This window comes from Macrotis lagotis, chromosome 2 (genome assembly GCF_037893015.1).
Source record: "Macrotis lagotis isolate mMagLag1 chromosome 2, bilby.v1.9.chrom.fasta, whole genome shotgun sequence".
Lineage (NCBI taxonomy): Eukaryota > Metazoa > Chordata > Mammalia > Peramelemorphia > Peramelidae > Macrotis > Macrotis lagotis.
In genome coordinates this window covers 225179824-225200761 of record NC_133659.1, presented here as the reverse complement: position 1 = coordinate 225200761, position 20938 = coordinate 225179824, and positions in this window count along the sequence as shown.

Genomic DNA, 20938 nt, shown 5'->3' with positions numbered 1-20938 from the left:
AAAGACTTCAGAATGTGGATCAATACAATGAACAATCATGAGCTCATAAAACTATGAGTAAATCATGTCTCCCACTGTTAAGCAGATAGGTGGTAAATGAGAGTACAAACCATCTTTACTGTTGAAAGGGGTGAAATAATAGTGATAGTTAAAGAAGCATCAATAAAACATTTTAAAAATAAAATGTGAGGTTGGATTACATGATCATTTTGACTATTCTGTGTTAGGAGTAATATCACAATTCTTTCATGACTTCAGTATCAGTTTTTATTGACAAATCTCCCTTATGTCTGACAAGGTCATGGAAGGATATATGAGTAGCAGCAAAAATATTAATGTAGTAGGTGAAAAAAGCAATGGATTTGTGTAATCACCAAAGTAATGGTGATGTTGATTAGTGAAAGATATAGGAGATAGTTGGTGGCATTCTATAATATAGTAAGAACCATCTCTTGCTTTTCCCTTTTTAATTTGTCTCTCCCACCTCCTCCCATTCTTATTCTTTCCTCTTTTTTTCTTATTCTCCTTTTCCCCCTAATCCTAATATATCATCCAGTAACATCTATGGGTATTATTTAGTGCCCCTCAATGTTCTAGCAACCTTATAGGATTATCCCCACAACTTGACCTCAAAAGATGGGGTTACCCAGGGAATGATTATCCATAATTCAAGATATTTTTGGTACCCTAACCAAAAAACACAAGTCCCAGCCAATATATTTATCATTAAAGTCAGTCAGATGACACAATTAGCTCAAAGAAGAAGCATTTATTGAGATGTCACTGTAAGAAGAGTGCCTACAAAACATTATCCTCCAAAAATTGGAGGGAATAATCTCACATCAATTCACAAAGTATCAATGGGAAGACTGAACACTCACAAAAAATACACTAATAGAAATGCACACTTGGGAATATACTTGCTGTAACAATACACATATCTAGCATGGCACTTTCCTTTCTCATTGTGTCCTCATTCCGTTACTCATAAACACAATATCTCTGCTGAACACATCAGTCAGTTGGACTCCTGGAGGTTACTGTCCTTTGGAAATAAGTTCCAGACTATCAGACTGACTTTCTTCTTGGCTCAGAGAACTTATACCTTCTCATACCTCTCTTCTGCTTTAACTTACTCTAAGTAGAATACCTTACTTTTTGAAGAGTCATAAATAAATGTGAACAAATCGTCATCCAGTTGATGGTTTGTTTTATCAAGCCTTGAAAACAGACTTCCTCATATCTCTTAAAAGGGAAATAAGTTCACTTCTTTCCACTTTAATGTTAGTTAAAAAGAATTTATTATCCCTTAGTATATTGATATCTTTATTACCTGTCCATTCACTCCAATTTGGTTGGGGTAAAAAATCAATTTATAAGGGGTATCCTGATCACTGCGATAGCATTCATGGCTGTGAGGATTCCTAATCTCTGCAATAAAATAAAAGGATTAAGGAGTTAAAAGATATGGGTGTCATGTTCACCACAGACATATACCTTCTTAGTCCCTCAGTTCTACCTTCCCTTAAACTGTTAAATGGAAGGAATCAAATTTTCTCTTTGAACCAAAGGTTAAGAATTATGTCTGAAGAATCTACCTCCCAAGGTGTAATATTCCATGGAGGGCCAAGCATTTTTACTATTCAGAGAAAATCAGGTATTAATCACAAAATATCAAGTCTCACACTGTGTTTGAATAAAACACTCTAAAGGATGCTAGAGGTGTAGGGAAAACAAGAGGATGAGACCTAATGAGTAATTCTGGGGAAAAGAAAGCTTTAGAGACTAAAGAGAAACAAATTAAATAGAATCTGTTTAGTAGAATCCCAATTGGAACTATATAGAATATTTGAAACTTCACTTTGACTATATCCTGGAAATCAGAGAATGTCTTTGAAGATTCCATATTCCTATTAGTTTACTCCAGTTATCCTTCCCATATCATAACTTCCACCATCATGGTTTTGACAGATCACAGGCCAGTGTAAGAAATAACATGGGAATTTGGGGAGAAGTTTTCTGAAAGTCCCAGGTAACGTGCAAAGGCCAGCAGATGACTCAAAGCCTAAACCCAAATTTTACAATATGTACTGTAAACATTCCATAAAAGACTAAGAAAAAATTCAAACTTTTCCTCTGATACAAAATGGAAGTTCAAAAAATTTTTCAAGGATTTTCCAAGTCACACAGGTGCAATGCTCCAAGCCCCCATGATGTGGAAACTGTATACCAGTAAACTCCATGATAGCAAGAATCACATCTCATCAAAACTCTTATTCCCCATGGCCTAGCACAGTGTTTTTATAAAATAGGTATTTAATAAATGTTTCATGATTTGATGAATGAATTACCTCTGAAAACTTTTTGGATCCCATTAGCAACAATGGAATCTTCTCTTCTCCACAACTCATAGAGACCCAAATAGCACTATCAGACCAGGTATAACTTATAATGCCATGTTTTCTACCTCCAATAAAGTTAAAATCTGGAATAACCTAAGTATGTAAAGGGGGTCCTTGACACTTCAGGTGCCCCAAGAAGTTTCTCAGTTTGTCTAACACCCCTAAGTCTGGGATCATCTTGATAGGGTTAAAATAGTTGACCCTGAGAATCACAGGATACACTATAAATTTTATCTGGAACTCACCTAATGTTCTTGTTAACCTAATCCTTTTGCCGTTTCTGCAATATTCCTGCTCCCTCCTAAAACTGCCTCCCCCTACCCAGGTGCAGCTAGATCTATGAGATAGTAACCCAACCTAAGTCTCCCTGGTACATGACTGTCCTGTACCACAGGCAGACCCTGACCCTCTCTCTGGTATGTGACTGTCCTGTACCACAGGAAACATGTTAGACCGTGACCCCCTTCCATCTTTTATTGGCCTCCTATCTATACTATGTCACATGTGTGTAACAGTCTGACAAGGAAATATATCTAACTGCTATTTCTGCTTCTGTACCCTGCATGCTCACAATACCTCTACCCCTCAAAATACTATAAAAACTTGGCTCATTCTATTCTCGAGGTAGTTAGATTTGGGCTTTATACCCTTAGCAACCCCCAGGTAAATAAACTCCACTCCAAAATTTCATAGTTTGGTCTCCAATTTGCTTCTTGGGGTACAACAAATGGAGCAATAATGAAACTTTCCCTGTAACCTAGACAGAAATCTTGACTTTGGCAGGTAAAAAAGTGGGACATGGTAAAATGCTGTTTCCTTGAATGATATTTCCTATTGACAGAAGATGTAGTGTCAAACTTTTGTCTTTTCTGAGGCACAGTGGATAGGTTTCTGTACCTAGAGTAAGGAAGACCTGAGTTTGAATACCAACTCAGACATTCACTAGCTGTGTGATCTGGGGAAGTCATTTAACCTCCAACTATCTTCATTTTTTCATTTGTATCTAAACACCTACATTTTAGGATTGTTGTGAGAATAACATAAGAGAATATTTATAATCCACTTTCCAAACATTAAAGCACCATATAAATACTAGCTATTATATCATTCATGATTATTATTATTATTCTGTGATTACATCTCATAAAATAAAGGGCTTAGCAAATTGAACTTTGAGGTCCCTTCCAGCTCTAATGTTCTATTGTCCTTGTTCTGAAAACTCTTCCAGCTCTGATAGTCTATGTTCTATGCTTTAAAGTCTCTTCCAGCTCTGAGGTTGTCTTGATCTATGATTCACTCTCTCCTGAAATATTCTTCAGGGACGGGCTAAGTTTTACAAACCATTGAAATTGCTTTGAGAGAGTTATAAGAAGTTTCCACTGAAGATATATACCACCTGACAGTTACTGAAAGCATCAGGTCTTCATTTACTGCATTTTAAATTACATAAAAGAAAATATTTAAATTGAGACATTCATGAAAAGAAGGACAAGTAAAGATACAACTAGATCTTTGGAAAGCCAGGATATAGCTCTAGCTTATCTAACAGATGGCTTTTTAGGTTCAGGTAAACTGATCTTTGAGCCACAGCAAGAGAACAATGTCTGTCCTTCATTTTCAAAGAAGACCATGACATCAAGGAGGTGATGTCACGACAAACACATGCATTGAGTGAGGGAGTACCATACTAAGCTACCAGCCTCACTTTCTCCTCCAGAATCATCTGGGTCCAGTGGCCAAATATGAATCAAAATGACTGGAGATGGCCCTGTATGTGAGGCAATCAAGGTTAAGTGATTTGCCCAAGGTCACACAGCTATTAAGTTTCCAGCATCTGGGGCTGGATTCAAACTCCTATCCTCCTGCCTACAAGGTCAATGCTCCATCCACTGCACCAGAAGAAAAGGGATAAATGAATCTGTGAAAGATTCCCTCCATACCCAATAGCCAAGTTACAAGTTCTTGTCACCCCTTCTAGTACAATGTGGTAAGCCTGGCTTTCTCCCAAACAATTGGTCTGCTTCCTACTGCAAATGAAGGTCAGGTATTTCATAAGTAGGAGATTCAATCCCCATGCTTCTACAACTCTAAAGTTTCAGACATAGGAGAGTCCACAGTATAAGGAGGGCATAAACTTAGATCAAAGTCAATTTGACACAAGAAGAGCAGACACTAAAAAAAAAAAATACAGGTTTTTCTCAGGGTACTACAAATGTTTTTAGATTTAAAGGACTGAGAGTTAAGCATATGGAAATAAAGGGATTAACTTTAGTTCTCAGACCTCTTAAGTTTGAAGTCCTTGTTGCCCTCTTAGAAAGGACCTATCATTTAAATTATGTCTAGGTAGAAGTCACATAGATTGATTGTGGAAATTTTATTCCTGGCAAAAAAAAAAAAAAGCAAGAGAAGAAAAATTCTTTTTTTGATTCATTATCCCTCTTTTGTTCTTTGCATTTGTCCCTTAGCTTACCACCCTCTTTAAGAAATACAAAAAAGAGGGGTGGCTAGGTGACACAGTGGATAGAGCACCTGCCCTGGAGTCAGGAGTACCTGGGTTCAAATCCAGTCTCAGACACTTAATAATTACCTAGCTGTGTGGCCTTGGGCAAGCCACTTAACCCCATTTGCCTTGCAAAAAACTAAAAAAAAATACAAAAAAGAGAGACCAAGTCTAGAAATCTGAGTACTGAAAAAATGAAACAAATTAGTGTAAAGATGGATATATATACATATGGGTATGTTTATGTATGTTTATACATATTCTTGTGCAGTACCCTCAGGATTTCCTTCACTAGAGCATGCCTAGCATTCTATGGATTAATGACATCTTCAGAGCATATACAAATCTCCTGACCCCCTCCTGTTAGCTATGATGATGCAACAGTTTGTACTGTGTGATGATAAAAGATATTTTAATTTGCTGCTGGATTGGAACACATAGATATACTAAAAAGGTCACCTGCTCTTCTTCCTTCCTGCTTTAAAGTATAAAGACATAACAAGGAGAGTCAGTTGGGAGAATGGTAAATCCTTATCCTCTAACCTAGTCCCTTGCAGCCATGAGCACATATTCTATTTAGAGAAGACTGGGACTAAGGTGGTACCACTTCTATTTTATTGCATTCCTTCAGCTTATATAGCAATGACCTCAAAACAGATGAGTGTAGGCAACCATCTGAGATTAAGAAGGTCATGATGTTCTGAGAGTCCAAGGAGAGAATGATTGCACTGTCCACCACAGCAAAAGAGAGAGGTTCTAGTCTGTTGAAACAGACAATATCCAAGGGAAGAGTCAGCATTAGAGAAAAAGAAGCCGCTGGAAAAGATCATGCTTGGATCATGCTTGGCAAATTATGGGTGGGAATCAGTAGAGATAAAATGTGAAATAGCTAATTAGCAAAATTGCTGAACAGTATTATGTTCTGATGAGATTTACTACCAACCTCCCAGAAGATTGTAGCCTGGATATAAGCTGAGTTTCAGAATCCTTTTAAAATCAATCTGTTAATGCACATTGTGATTCTCATGTGCTTATTTCTTCCTGTGTGGGAATAAAATGACCTGCCCTATACCTATTCATAAGATTCAGCTATACTTTCCCCCCCTCTTTTGGGGAAACACTAAATTAGAGCCTAAAATAGAATTGTTCCCAAAGTAGCTAGGGCAGGAATGAAGAACCAAAGAATATTGAGAAGTGGGGAAATCTTCTTCCCCTATGGAGAAGTCAGGCTTCCCCAGAAATGAACCTGGTACAAGCTAGATGCAGAGCAAGGAGAGATAAGTACCCTCAGTTCTTGAGAGTCCTTACAGTGATTGTCTCTGGCTACAAAGCTACACATGTGTGTATTGAAACTAGGACTATATATATTTTTATACAGTTCAGCAACAGAATAAGATTTTCCCTTTGTTCTACCAGTCCAGAGATACTTTCACAGGATGCATAAGCCTTAATACATCTACAGATATTTATTTACATGAATACATATGTGTGTGTGGGGTGCAAAATACCATGCACACACATACACATTTTTATACATACTGTTTCCTGTGCCTCTTTTAAAAAATATGTGAAGAAATAAAAACAAATCAAATTTCAATATCAGAGGAGGAATAGGAATTCATAAAAATAATTGATTTTTTAACATCAAATAAATAGCTAATTTTTGGATACAAGATCTGGGATTCAAATTATAGACCAATCCATCAAGTGAAAGGATTTTTTTTAAAAGGGACAAAGATATGTCCTAGGGTATACAGCACATCCAAATTGGTTTAGACTTCTTAAACATGGTCTTAATCTACTCTTCCACATTAAGATTTATTCAGTTTTTTCCCAGGTAGGGGAGGGGAGGAAGATGGAGGGAGCAAGAACTGACATAGAGCTTAGGAAAGGGAAAAAAACAGTCCTATTTATTTTGTATATTTTGTATCTGCATGAAAGATATAATTTTATTCCTAATGATAAATTATGGCAGCAAAAATCAGAAAGCAGAAAGAGGTCCTATAGAACCCCCTGGGCCCAACCATCACACTAGAGTGTGAAGAACACTCATCTCTGACCTCGGATGAGCAACAAGGCAGGGTCAGAGTTTCAGAAAATATTATGCTTCTTTTGTTTGCATCGCTATGTCTGAGTGAATAAAGGAAGAATAACAGCAACATCATGCAAACATTCAGATTCTATTGAAGACGATTCTTTGACCAGGGAGAGTTGTAAAAGGAAAGATACTCTGTCCTTTATGAAGGTCATGACTACATCAACAAATATTCCCAGAAACAAACAACACATTTTAGAGTCATGATTATAATGTGGCTTTGATAAATTTGACTTGTTCAGGAAATTCAAGAGAGGGCTACTATTAGGGACAAGTTTCTGTCCACAGAAACAACTAAAGGGGTTGAGAGGGTATAGAGATAGCTAGATGGAGGGAGTAAGCAGTCATGGGAATCATCTCAGCACCATAAACAGTATGCTCAATAAACAGGAACTTCAAAAAGATTGAGATTGCTGACAAATTCTCTCATTCTTTACTTTTTATTCAAAGGTATTTTCTACCTCAAAAGTCAGCCTGCTCTAGATTTATGTTATGTAGAGGAGAAAGTAAGGTTGCATCTAAAGGTGCAGAAAAGAGGCCCCATGAATATAAAATGAATTTTTAGTGGGAGAATTCTCTGGTCTCCCTTCTAGGTTAAGTGGGGACTTGGAGGGATTTAGGAAAAGATCAAGGAATATAAAGAGTACAACCACAAAGAAACTGGTACAGTCTTCCTTAATGGAGTTATGAGATTTTCTCAACAAGGTTAACACTAGTCAAGAATAATTCCCTATTAACAAGTAGATTAGGCTGGGAGTGATGATGTCTCTTGGATGTTTTGCACTGGTTACTTGATCCATTGTCTTCACTTTTCTTTTCATGAATGTCTCAATTTAAATATTTTCTTTTATCTAATTTAAAATGCAGTTAATGAAGACCTGATGCTTTCAGTAACTATCAGGTGGTCTATATCTTCAGTGGAAACGTCTTATAATTCTCTCAAAGCAATTTCAATGGTTTGTAAAAGTTAGCCCGTCCCCAAAGAATATTTCAGGAGAGAGTGAGTCATAGATCAAGACAACCTCAGAGCTGGAAGAGACTTTAAAGCATAGAACACAGACTATCAGAGCTGGAAGAGTTTTCAGAACAAGGACAATAGAACATTAGAGCTGGAAGGGACCTTAAAGTTCAATTTGCTAAGCCCTTTATTTTATGAGATGTAATCACAGAATAATAATAATAATGAATGATATAATAGCTAGTATTTATATGGTGCTTTAATGTTTGGAAAGTGGATTATAAATATTCTCTTATGTTATTCTCACAACAATCCTAAAATGTAGGTGTTTAGATACAAATGAAAAAATGAAGATAGTTGGAGGTTAAATGACTTCCCCAGATCACACAGCTAGTGAATGTCTGAGTTGGTATTCAAACTCAGGTCTTCCTTACTCTAGGTACAGAAACCTATCCACTGTGCCTCAGAAAAGACAAAAGTTTGACACTACATCTTCTGTCAATAGGAAATATCATTCAAGGAAACAGCATTTTACCATGTCCCACTTTTTTTACCTGCCAAAGTCAAGATTTCTGTCTAGGTTACAGGGAAAGTTTCATTATTACTCCATTTGTTGTACCCCAAGAAGTGAGTTGGAGACCAAACTATGAAATTTTGGAGTGGAGTTTATTTACCTGGGGGTTGCTAGGGGTAAAGCCCAAATCTAACTACCCCAAGAATAGAATGAGCCAAGTTATTATAGTATTTTGAGGGGCAGAGGTATTGTGAGCAAGCAGGGTACAGAAGCAGAATTAGCACTTAGATATTTCCTTGTCATTTTTTGTTTGTTTTTTGTAGTTTTTTTTTTTCCAAAGCAATGGGGTTAAGTGGCATGCCTAAGGCCACACAGCTAGGTAATTATTAAGTGTCTGAGTCCACATTTGAACTCAGGTACTCCTGACTCCAGGGCTGGTGCTCTATCCACTGTGCCACCTAGCTGCCCCCTCAGTCATTCTTTTAGAGATAAAAACTAAGGGTGAATAAACTATGTAGGACTCACTTGTGTGAAAAAAATATTTTGTATTTGTGTTCATATTGGGTTTGTCTTGGTAGAACAGAATCCCACATCTTGGTAGGTAGAATCCCAAATATTTATATGGTCTAGATTTATTTTGAATGGAATTTTTCTATCTTATGCTGAACTTTGCTGGTTATATAGAGAAATGTTGATGATTTGTGTGGGTTTATTTTATATCCTGTGACTTTGTCAAAGTTGCTAATTATTTCAAGTAATTTTTAGTTGATCCTCTAGAATTCTCCAAGTATGCCATCATATTATCTTCAAAGTGGTAGTTTTGCTTCCTTATTGACTATTTTAATTCTTTCAATTTCTTTATCTTCTCATTGCTAAAGCTAACATGGCTAGTACATTATTGAAAAATAGTGGTGATAATGGGCATCCTTGTTCCCCCCTGAACTTAATAGGAAATCTAGGTTATCCCCATTACAGATAATGCTTGCTGATGGTTTTAGTTAGCTACTACTTATCAATTTTATTGAAGGCTCCATTTAATTCTATGCTCTCTAGAATCTTAATAGGAATGGGTGCTTATTTTGTCAAAGGCTTTTTCTTCATCTGTTGATAAAATCATATGATATCTGTTAGTTTTTTATTGATATGATCAATTATAATGATGGCTTTCCTAATGCTGAAATAGCCCTGCATTCCTGGTTTAGATCCCACCTGATCCAAGTGTATTATTCTAGTGATAATTTGCTATAATTTCTTCACTAGTATTTTAATTATATTTTTGCATCATTATTCATTATGGAAATTGTTCTATAATTTTTATTCTCTGTTTTGGCTATTCCTGATTTAGGTATTAATACCATATTTGTGTCCTAAGGAATTTGATAGACTCCTTTACCAATAATTCTAAATAGTTTACATAGTTTTAGAATTAATTATTCTTTGAATGTTTGGTAGAATTCACTTTTAAATTCTTCTGCCTTTGGAAATTTTTTCTTAGGGAGTTCATTAATGGCTTATACAATTTCTTTTTTTTAATGGGGCTATTTAAATAATTTATTTCCTCTTCTATTGATCTGGATGATTTATTTTTTGTAAATATTCATCCATTTCACTTAGATTATCAGGTTTCTTGACATACAGTTGAGCAAAATTTCACCAAATTATTGTTTTAATTTTCTCTTCATTAGTGGTGAATTCAACCATTTTCATTGCTAATATTGGTAATCTGGTTTTCTTCTCTTCCAAATCAAATTAACCAAAAGTTTATCTATTTTGGTGTTGGTGGGTTTATTTTTTACAAAACCTGCTCTTAGTTTTAATTATCAGTTCAATGGTTTTCTTACTTTCAATCTTATTTTGATTTTCATAATTTCTAATTTGATGTTTAATTGGGGATTTTTAATTTTTTCTTTTTCTAGTTTATTGAGTTGCATGCCTAATTCATTGATCTGCTCTTTTTCTGTTTTATTCATGTTAGCATTTAGAGATATCAATTTCCCCCTAAGAACAGTTTTGACTGCATCCCACAAATTTTGGTATATCTCAATACTGTCATTGATTGTTTCCTATGGTTTTTTGTTTGACCTACTTATTCTTTAGGGCTAGATTATTTAGTTTCCAATTAATTTTCAATCTATCTTTTCATGACCCTTTATTGCCTCATGATCTGAAAAGGATGTATCTAATATTCCTGTCTTTCTGCATTTGATTATGAGGTTTTTGTGTCCTAATACATGGTCAATTTTTCTGTAGGATATACACCATTGAAAAAAAAAGATATATTCCTTTCCATCCTCATTCAATTTTCTCCAAATATTTATCATTTCTAACTTTTCTAAAATTCTATTCACCTTCTTGACTTCTTTTTTATTTATTTTTGTAGTTACATGTATCTAGTTCTGAGAAGGAGAGGCTGAAGTCCCAGCTAGGATAGTTTGGCTATTTATTACTTCCTGTAATTCACTTAACTTCTCCTCTAAGAATTTGGATGCTATACCACTTGGTGCATATATGTTTAGTATTGATAGTATTTCATTGTCTTTTGGCAAGATGTAGTTTCCTTCCTTATCTCTTTTAATCAGATCTATTTTTTCTTTTGCTACTCCTGCTTCTTTTTTAACTTCAGCTGAAACATAATATATTCTACTTCAGGCTTTTACCTTTACTCTGTATGTATCTCTTTGTTTCAAATGTGCTTTTTTGTAAACAACATATTGAAAGATTCTGGTTTTTAATCCATTCTACTATCTACTTTTGTTTTATGAAAATGCTTTTCACATCCATAGCTATGATTACTGTGTATTTTCCTCCATCCCATTCCCCCCACCAAAGTTCATACTTTTTTCTTCCTCCTTTTTCACCCTGTCTTTCCTCATCAGTGTTTTGTTTTGTTTCTGACCACTGCTTCACTCAATCTGACTTCTCTTCTATCAGCCCCCCCTCCCTCTCTTCACCTTTCCCCCTTTTCCCTCCTATTTCTCTATAAGGGTAAGATGAATGTCTGTATCTAACTGAGTTTGTATAATACTTCCTCTTTGAGTCAAATCTGATGAAAGATTCAAACAATATTCACCACTTCCCTTCTGTAATAGGTCTTTTATACCTCTTCATCCAAATTGTGCTTCTTACTCAATTCTGCCTCCCCCTTTTCTCTTCTCCAACTACAATACTTTTTTTCACCTCTTGTCCTGATCTATCTTTCCAGCCTTCTTAGTCTCTTTTTACACACTCTTACAGCCTTTCACATACTCTACTGTCTATCTAATTTTTCCTTGTTACTATTCCTCATATATGGTATTCTCACTCCTATCTCTGTGCTTTTTTAATTGTAAAAAAGAAAGGAAATGAGCATTTATTAATCACCACCTGTGTGCCAGAAAATGAATTAAGCACATTACAAATGTCTCACTTTGTCCTTAAAAATTCTGGAAGGGGGGAAGCTAGGTGACACAGTGGATAGAGTACTGTCCCAGGAGTCAAGAAGGCCTGAATTCAAATCTGGCCTCAGACACTTAATGATTACCTAGCTGTGTGACCTTAATCACTTAACCCCACTGCTTTACAAAAACAAAAAAAGATCCTAGAAGGTAAGTACTATTATTATTTTTCTTTTTTTGTAATTGAAGAAACTGAGAAGGCAAATATTAATAGATTTTCCTAGGTCACACAGCTGGTAAGTTCTGAGAACAAATCTGAATTGCTCTATCTACTGCACCACCCACCTGTCTCTATAGTTGTCCCCCTCTCCTTTCCCTCATGCTCATAGCGCATTCCTTCACCACTGCTTCTTAATATCCCTTGTTTGCTTTCAAGGCTTAGGTCAAATGCCACCTTCTACTTGAAGCCTTTCCTGAGACCTTAATTGCATTGTCTATATTTTGTCTATATTTATATGTGTGCATGTAGTCTCCCCTAGCTGAACTGCAAATTCTTTGGGGGAAGAGAGTTATATCTTTGTATTCCCTTTGCCTAGCAAACAGTAGGAGCTTAATAATTGTTGACTGTCTAATGAAATTCATTAAAAAAATCAAAGGTATAGGTAAACCTGGTTCTGTGACCCCAGATTACCACACAACTTCGCTATAGCAAAAAGCTCCAGAACAACAGCAGCAGAGACAGAAAGCAAAAAATGGGGTGAATAAAAATTTTTTTAAAGAAGGAAACCTAGACCAATAAATTGTGATTAAAATATGGGCATGAATAAATATATTTTACTTCTATCTTTATATTCTACAAGATCCCTAAGACATTTCTGAAATGTGAAATTTCTGAAAATTTCTGGAAAAAAAATGGTGACTTTTTTTTAAATGCCCATTTTGTAATTAACCCATATGCCCTTTCCATCTTTAGTCATGTGATAATAAGTACTCTCTGGTACCTTTTGCTTAGCTAATAGAGCAGAAGATCTGAAGCTGAAATTTGGATGTAGCACCATTGTATTTATGGGCAGTTCAATACCCAGCAAGAACTGACTGGGTACTCCTATAGTTTTTGTTATATTATTTAACACCAGCCTTTTCAGAATTTTACAAGATTGCACAGTTTATACTGCCAATAGAAGGAGAAATAAATGCGGGAATATTTGCAAAAAGCTGAGTTAAGTAAATATTTTATACTCAATAATGGTATGCCTTCTGAATGATGCATGGGCCAAGTTGACAGAGTTGAAGCACAGGCAGCAGGAATATGTACAGGATGATGAGTGTGTCAGGGACAGGGCACCAGATGGTAATGGTCACAGAATGCTGGGGCTGGGAGGAGACCTTCAAAGTTGATACAATTTTAGTTTCTAAAAAAAGACAAAGAAACCTATATACACTTGTTCTTTAAAATTCTTCAAGATTTCACAAACTTTCAATCCAGGGCTTCACCACCTTTGGGTATTCATTGCAAAGGAAAGTAAGAATAAAATTTAAAAAACCTAGGTTTTGATTTCTGATGTCATTACAAGAAGAGCAAAACCTCCAGTGAGCATCAAACAAGATTCAGCTAAAACTGCTGTTCAGACTAGCATTTTGAAAAAATCAATCCATTTCCTATTCGGGTTAAGCCTTATTCCTTATTCTGGACATTTTCCCTCTATATTCTCATTCTCTCTCTCTCTCTCTCTCTCTCTCTCTCTCTCTCTCTCTCTCTCTCTCTCCCCTTCCAAATAACAACCCTTCCCCCACAAAATTGTGCCCTCCTTGAGGTCAGGTCCATGCCTTATTCAGCTGGGTGTCCAACCCCTAGCATAGTGGTTTTCTCATAACAGATGCTCAATTAATATAGTGAATCTGATTGAATTAGATTAGAGTGAGTTAGATTGAATAGAATTGAATTGAATTTGTCTCAGAATCTCTGGACTCAGCAGAGATATTTTACATCCATCAGCTAAATGAGTGACTATCCAGTCTTCCAAAATCAGCAAATTCAGCCCCAAAGCAAAGAAAGATGCAGTTGTTTTGAGTATAGATTCCAGATCTAATATTCCTTCACCCTTGGGTAAGTTACCTGGCCTTTCTATGTTGACTCTCCTTGTTTGGATGAAGTTGCTGGGCTATTTGGGAGAGGAATGGGCCAATGAACTAGGAAATTCTCAAGAAGGCTGAAGGGCTGAATAAATAGAAGTACTCGCTGCTGCTACTGCTGTTATTTTTATTTTATTTCACAAACTAAATTGATGGAGAAAAGCTGTGCTGATACCTCCCAGGAAGAAGATCCTAGAAAACATCTTGAAATGAATATTGTAATGGTCAGGTGGTTATACCTGAATTTCCTCAGACAAATTAAATCCTAATTTTTTTCTACCCAACACGCTTGGGATAGAATCTCAGACCCCATCTTCTATTACACTATATCCTAGAAGTAAGGGAAGGAGAGGATGGATAGACCTAGATAAAATGGCAGGGAGGTGAGGGAGCATTAGGGAGAGAGCAAAAGGAGTTAGTGTGGGTGGAATCCTAGTACTGAGGCATGGGAACATGAGCTGAGGGGGCAAAGGGAGTTAAGTGGCTAACAAGTGGGAGGGAGTAAAAACTGTCATTGCTCTATTTGTACTTGTCATTATTACTTGCTTATTGTCATTAGATGATATTCTCCTTGACTCTTTCCTTCCAGGTGAAAAAGTCAGCAGAAGAGTATATCCTACAGAGGGAGTGAAAAGGATAATCAGAGATTTGGGGGTTTAGGATGAGAACTAGCTCTGCAGAACAAAGAGGCAAGATCCAAAAGCAAATCCATAGTTTTTCGGGGACAGTTCTGGTATTTCTATTCTAGAGATAGAGCAGAATGACCCAATATCATCAATTGTGTGCCTATGTTTACTAATAATCTAACTCAATATCACTACAGCTATTAAAGGGGGCACATAATAGAGTAAAAGAAGGGATTGTTCAAAAGCAAGTTATTGCCTGAAACAATAAGTCAAAGCAATCCCTACTGGAAAATAAGTTTCAAGAGTGGGAAAGACAACTTAGGATAGAATCAAATGATAATGCTTCTGAATTGGCTGCAGTGGCACACACCTGTAAGTCCAACTACTGGGAAGGCAGAGGCTGGTGGATCTCTTTAGGGAGTTTTGAGTTATAGTGGCCTATGGGGATCAGATTTCCATATTATGTTTAACATTAATATGATGAGCCCCTAGGTTCCAGGGAAGATGAAATTTGGGACATAAATCATCTGTAATATGGGGGGTTATATATAGGGATATAATTTAGGGAATAATAGGGGGAAATGTGGAGAAAATTGACTTAGGATAGGATTGGGCCCATGTCCAGCATGAGCAAGATGGTAAAACAGAGTCAGGAAAGAAGAAGAAAGGAAGGAAGGGAGGAAAGAAGGAAGGAAGGATAGATGGAAGGAGGGAGGAAGGGAGGGAAGGAAGCAAGGAAGGAAGGAAGGAAGGAAGGAAGGAAGGAAGGAAGGAAGGAAGGAAGGAAGGAAGGAAAGGAGGGAGAGAAGGAGGAAGGGACAAAGGGAGGGAAGGAGGAAGGAATAAGGACACCTCTTACACAAGTATTCTAGCAAAGATCTAAAAAGTGCATGATCAAGAAATATAAAGCAAAAGTACCGTAATTCATTTAGTCCAGCACTACACAAAAAAGACAGACAGACAGAGGTCTGTGAGAAATAGAAAAGAGAGTCAGATAGAAGAATCAAAGTGATCCCTATGTTCTGAAGCCCATAGACCCATATCCAGAAGCAGGAAAACCTGTGCACTCAGAGCTATAAACCCCAAAGTGGTGGAAACCCACAGCACTCTGACCTCAGACTTGGGAATGAAGCCAAAAATGTTCAAACAGGAATGGCATCAAAGAGATCAGATCCCACAGAGGTTCCAAAAGTTGCAGCACCATTGATGTGAGAAGCCCCAAAGGACCCTGAAAACCATAGCACTCTAAACCCTGACAGCTTGGGTTAAGGGTAGGGAGCAGGGGAGAGAGCTAAATCTGTCAGCACTGAGCACAAACTCAACAGAAGTAAAAGTCAGAAGCAAGAAAATAAGTAATTCAGGTCAGAATTAAACAGGATACAAAAACTTCATTCAAGAGAAGAGAAAGGAATAAAGCCTGGCCTTGATTCAAAGTCTCAATTCAGGAACTAAAGATGGAAATATGAGTATACAGATGAAGGCACTAACCACCACATTAAAAATTATGGATCCAGTCATACCCAAAAGTCAACAGAAAAAGAGTTTAATTACAGAAAAAGTATAAAGACTCAGAGAGAAAGAAAAAAAAACCTTGGCTACAAAATCTACAAGAGTTCCTGAAAGAAATGAGCAAGAAATAATAACCAAAACTATAAAAGAAATAGAACTCTGGCTGCAAGAAGCAGAAATGTTAGAACAAAAGATGGTAAACCTTACTCAAGTAATGGAATACCTTTAATTTAGAATGTCCCAAACAGAAGTTAATGATTCCACAAGACAGCAACAATAACAATAAACTTGGAAATCAAAAGAATAAAATGTAAAATAAAATGCTAGGGGGAAAATGACCTGTGAAAAAAATTCAAAAAGAAATAATTTAAAGATCAATAGGACTCCCTAAAAACAAAGAACCTAGAGATCATATTTCAAAAAATAAGAAATCAATATCAGACATATTTTCAGATATATTAGAACCAGAAGACAAAGTGAAAATAAGAAAGAATATGCCAGTAACTTCTTGTTTGTTTGTTTTTGCAAGGCAACGGGGTTAAGGGACTTGCCCAAGATCATACAGCTAGGTAATTATTAAGTATCTAAGGCTAGATTTGAATTCAAGTCCTCCTGACTCCAGGGCCAGTGCTTTATCCACTGTACCACCTAGCCACCCCTACCAGTTGCCTCATGAATGAAACAACAGAATAAAATGTATATCAGTCAATAAGCATTTACCACTTGTACCAGCAACTGTGCTAAGTAGTGAGGATATCTGCTCCCAATCTAATGGACTGAAATTATATATCCTTCCAATGGAGGGCTGATGTCACTTCATCATCATGTCATCTTTGGTCAGAGAAAATATGTCTATACCAGACTACTCCCAGACTTAGGTTATCTAGACAAAAGGATCTGTGCCACCAAGATTGAGTCAAACCCAACAGATTTCCATCTTAGATTATATTCCTTGCAAGGTTCAAGAATCAAACAAGTTAGAATCAAACAAGACTTGGTAGCTACAGAAAATGATATTCCAGAAGGCAAAAAATAAAGAAGATAAAGGTTGAAAGCCTTTACTTAGAGACTAACTACAGGTAAATGTGAGAAATTATTATTAAAACCAATATCTTAGAGAAATTCACAGCTCTCTCCCTCTTTCAAAGTACTGAAAGTTCAGTTTACTCGAAAAACATTGGTAAGATGACATTAACTCTCCTTGATTTTGATCAGAACCCATCTAACCTTGTAAGGAACATATTCTAGGGTGGGGAAGCCCATTGTGTTCTAGCTAGCACAAGTCTAAAAGTGGTCTGGTATAGAAATATTTTCTCTATACAAAGTTAACAAGATGATGGGATAACATTAGCACCCCACTGGAAGTGAGCCCACAGTCACAATTATCTTTGGTCTAAGAAAGATGTACAAATGACCATTCTTTCATTAATAACCTTCTGGCCTTATTAATAAAATGATTAAATTACCCAGAAACTATGTCTCTCAAACCTTTTTAAATGTCACGTAAGAAAATGAACCTCTAATGGAATAGAAGACTTTCAAACATTCCTGATGGGGGGGGGGGAGCAGAATAGAAATTTTGCAATACAAACACAAGGCAATGAAAATCCAGAAATGTAAATATACTAGAAAATGTAAAAAACTCAAGCAATTGGAAGTGGTTATATAAATTGTAAAGGACTTATAAATCCTAACTGGGGGAGAAGAAATATGTTTCTTCAGATCACCAATATATTCAAGGGTCATAGGAAGAGTTAAAAGAAGATGAGCAAGGCTACTCAACCCTTATTTTGTTTCTCTTTTTTTCCTAAAAAAAAGAGGATGACCTTTACAATGAAAATGACAGAACAATAATTACTACCAGTTGAGATTACAAAGAGACACAATGGTTTCATCAAGAACAGGTCATGCCAAACTAATCTCATTTCAAATTTTGATAAGTTGAGTAAAATAGACAAAGAGAATGCTATGGATTTAGTTTACCTGATTTAATCAAAACTTTTGATACAGCATTTATTATTATTCTTAGAGAGAAGATAAAATGGTATGGATTAGATAAAATACCAATGCACATAAAACTACTTGAATAGTCAGACTCAAAGACTAGTTGTTAATGGTTCAATGTAAATGTAGCAGGAGATCTCTAAAGAGACACCAACAGGGATCTGTGGCCCTGTGCTATTTAACATTTTTTATCAATAACGTTACATATGACAAGCCATATTCATAACAAAAACAATGAAAATCACTTTAGCATAATGATACTCCCCCAAAAAAAACCTTTGGATAAATTATACAATACCCTTTCTATGAACCATACTATAAAACATAGTTCTTTTGTTTTTGTTTTTGCAAGGCAATGGGGTTAAGTGGCTTGCCCAAGGCCACACAGCTAGGTAATTATTAAGTGTCTGAGGCCGAATTTGAACTCCTGACTCCAGGGTTGGTGCTCTATCCACTATGCTACCTAGCCACCCCCTATAAAATATAGCTCTAAAGGAACCTTTCCTTTTTATGGCAAACACATCTTTTCAAAATCAAGAGTCAGCATTATATGCAATGGAGAAATATTTGAGGCTTTTCTAATAATATGATCAGTAGTAAAGTAAGGATAGGTATTATTATAAATATTATTTGATATAGCTCTAGAAATGTTATAGCAGTACAAGAATAAAGAATGAAGTAAACATAAGAGAAGATATAAAATTATCACTTTTCAAAAACACAATGGTCTATTTAGACAACCCTAAAAATTAACTGAAAATAATTTTAGCAAAGTAAGAAATCTAAAATAAACATAAATCACCAACTTTTCTGAATAGAAGGAATATCTACAAGATTCTCTGCCCTTTAGGCTAGATTAATTCTTTTCCTTAAAAGGTACTTTATACTTAAATGGTTCCATTAAATAATGGTTTGATTCATTGACTAACACAGCTTCCTGATGTCAAGAACTAAAAACCTGCAAGGACTTTTAGTCATTCAATGAAGCTTGACCAGGGAACCACCCTAGTAACACAGAGCCAGAGGAGAAGTTAAGTTTATATGTCTTACAGTTTTTCCTAGCAGGCTTAAATATCCTTCTCTACTAACACTCAGAAAGCCTCCTTTTGTTAACTATCAAATAAATATTCTACTAGAGTCTCAGTTTGTTCAAATCTTGAAACTGAGGTAACAGATGACATGACCAGACCTGGCCTACTATTATAACTAATAAAATTCAGGAAGAAGAATTAGAAAGAGAAGTTAAATTCAAAATAACTACAGAATGTATAAAATAATAGGAAGTCTACCTACCAAGATATACAAAGGAACTGCATAAATATAATTATAATATTCTTTATAAAAACAAAAACAGACCTAATTAATTAGAGATATTAATTACTCATGGTTAGGAAATGCCAATATAATAAAATAAAAATAAATTAATTTACTTCTTCTTATCCTAGATCTGGAGGAGATCTTAGAAGCTATTGAAGTCAACCCTTTCATTTTACAGCTGAAAAAATTGAGCCACAGAGTGGTTAAGGAACTTTCCTATGTTCATACATCTAGCAATTTTCTGAACCTAGATCTTTATTGCAAGGCCAAGTGTCATTATGCTAAGTTGCTGATTAGCAATTAAACTATAAAGGGCTTATAGAAAAAAATAACAGAAGTCATTTGCAAAAGCAAAGGTCAAAAATCTCAAAATAAATAGTGAAAAAAAGTTGGAAGAGGAAGGGTGTCTAGTTGTACCAAATCTCAAACTATACTAGAAAGAAATAACATTAAACTATTTGGTACTGACTAAAAAAAACTAGAAAAGTCAGTGAGTATAAAAGATTAAGTACACAGAAGTAGTACCATAGTGTTCAATGAACTCCAAAACCTCAACTACTGTGGTAAGAACTTACTATTGAACAAAGCCTGCTAGGAAGAACGTTAAGACAATATAGAAGAAATCAGATTTAGATGCCTGACCTTAGTTCAAAAAAAGCAAATTTAGAAAAGGAGTACGGAGTACCTTTTATAACTATGACTAGGGCAAGAATTCTTGACCAAACAATAGATAGAGTGAATATAGGAGATAATATGGACAATTTTGAGCACCTTATAACTGAAAAATTTCTGCACAACTATAGAGCATATATCCTCACCTCACTCTGATCTTATTTTCCTCTCAACTGTGAGTTTGGGTAGATTCTAAGAGGGTCAAATACCCTTAGGTTCTTAGAGTAGTCATGTGCATGGCTTGTCCTACTACAGAAGTGATGAAATAATTAGAACAGTAAATACAAAACTTCCCCTACCCTCACCATAAATCTACTACTCACTCTCCTAAAAATACACACAATATCCATGAATAGAATAGACTCAAACTCACTCATTCTCTCTCTCTCTCTCTCTCTCTCTCTCTCTCTCTCTCTCTCTCTCTCTCCCTCTCCCTCTCTCTCTTTCTGGATATATGTATTATTGTATGTAAAAAATCATATAATAAAATGCATATATATATATAAATATATATATATATATATATAAAATCAAATAATGTAAATTAAGGCAGACAATCCAACCCATGTCTTAAGGTTAAGAATTTTTCTAACTATTGGCTCAGAGCAATTTTGATCAAACTCATAAATTTTTTGTCAAAAACTCCCAAAAGCCACAGGAGAGGGAATCATCTAGACCTTAAGGTCACTAAGACCTTGTTGCCCTAGGGTTTAAAACAAACTATGAATTATAATACAGTGATATATTCATATATGAGGTTTTCAAGGAGTTTTTTTTGTATTTTTCAAGTTCATAGTAAAAGAAAAACATAATCTAAGAGGCTAAATTAAAATA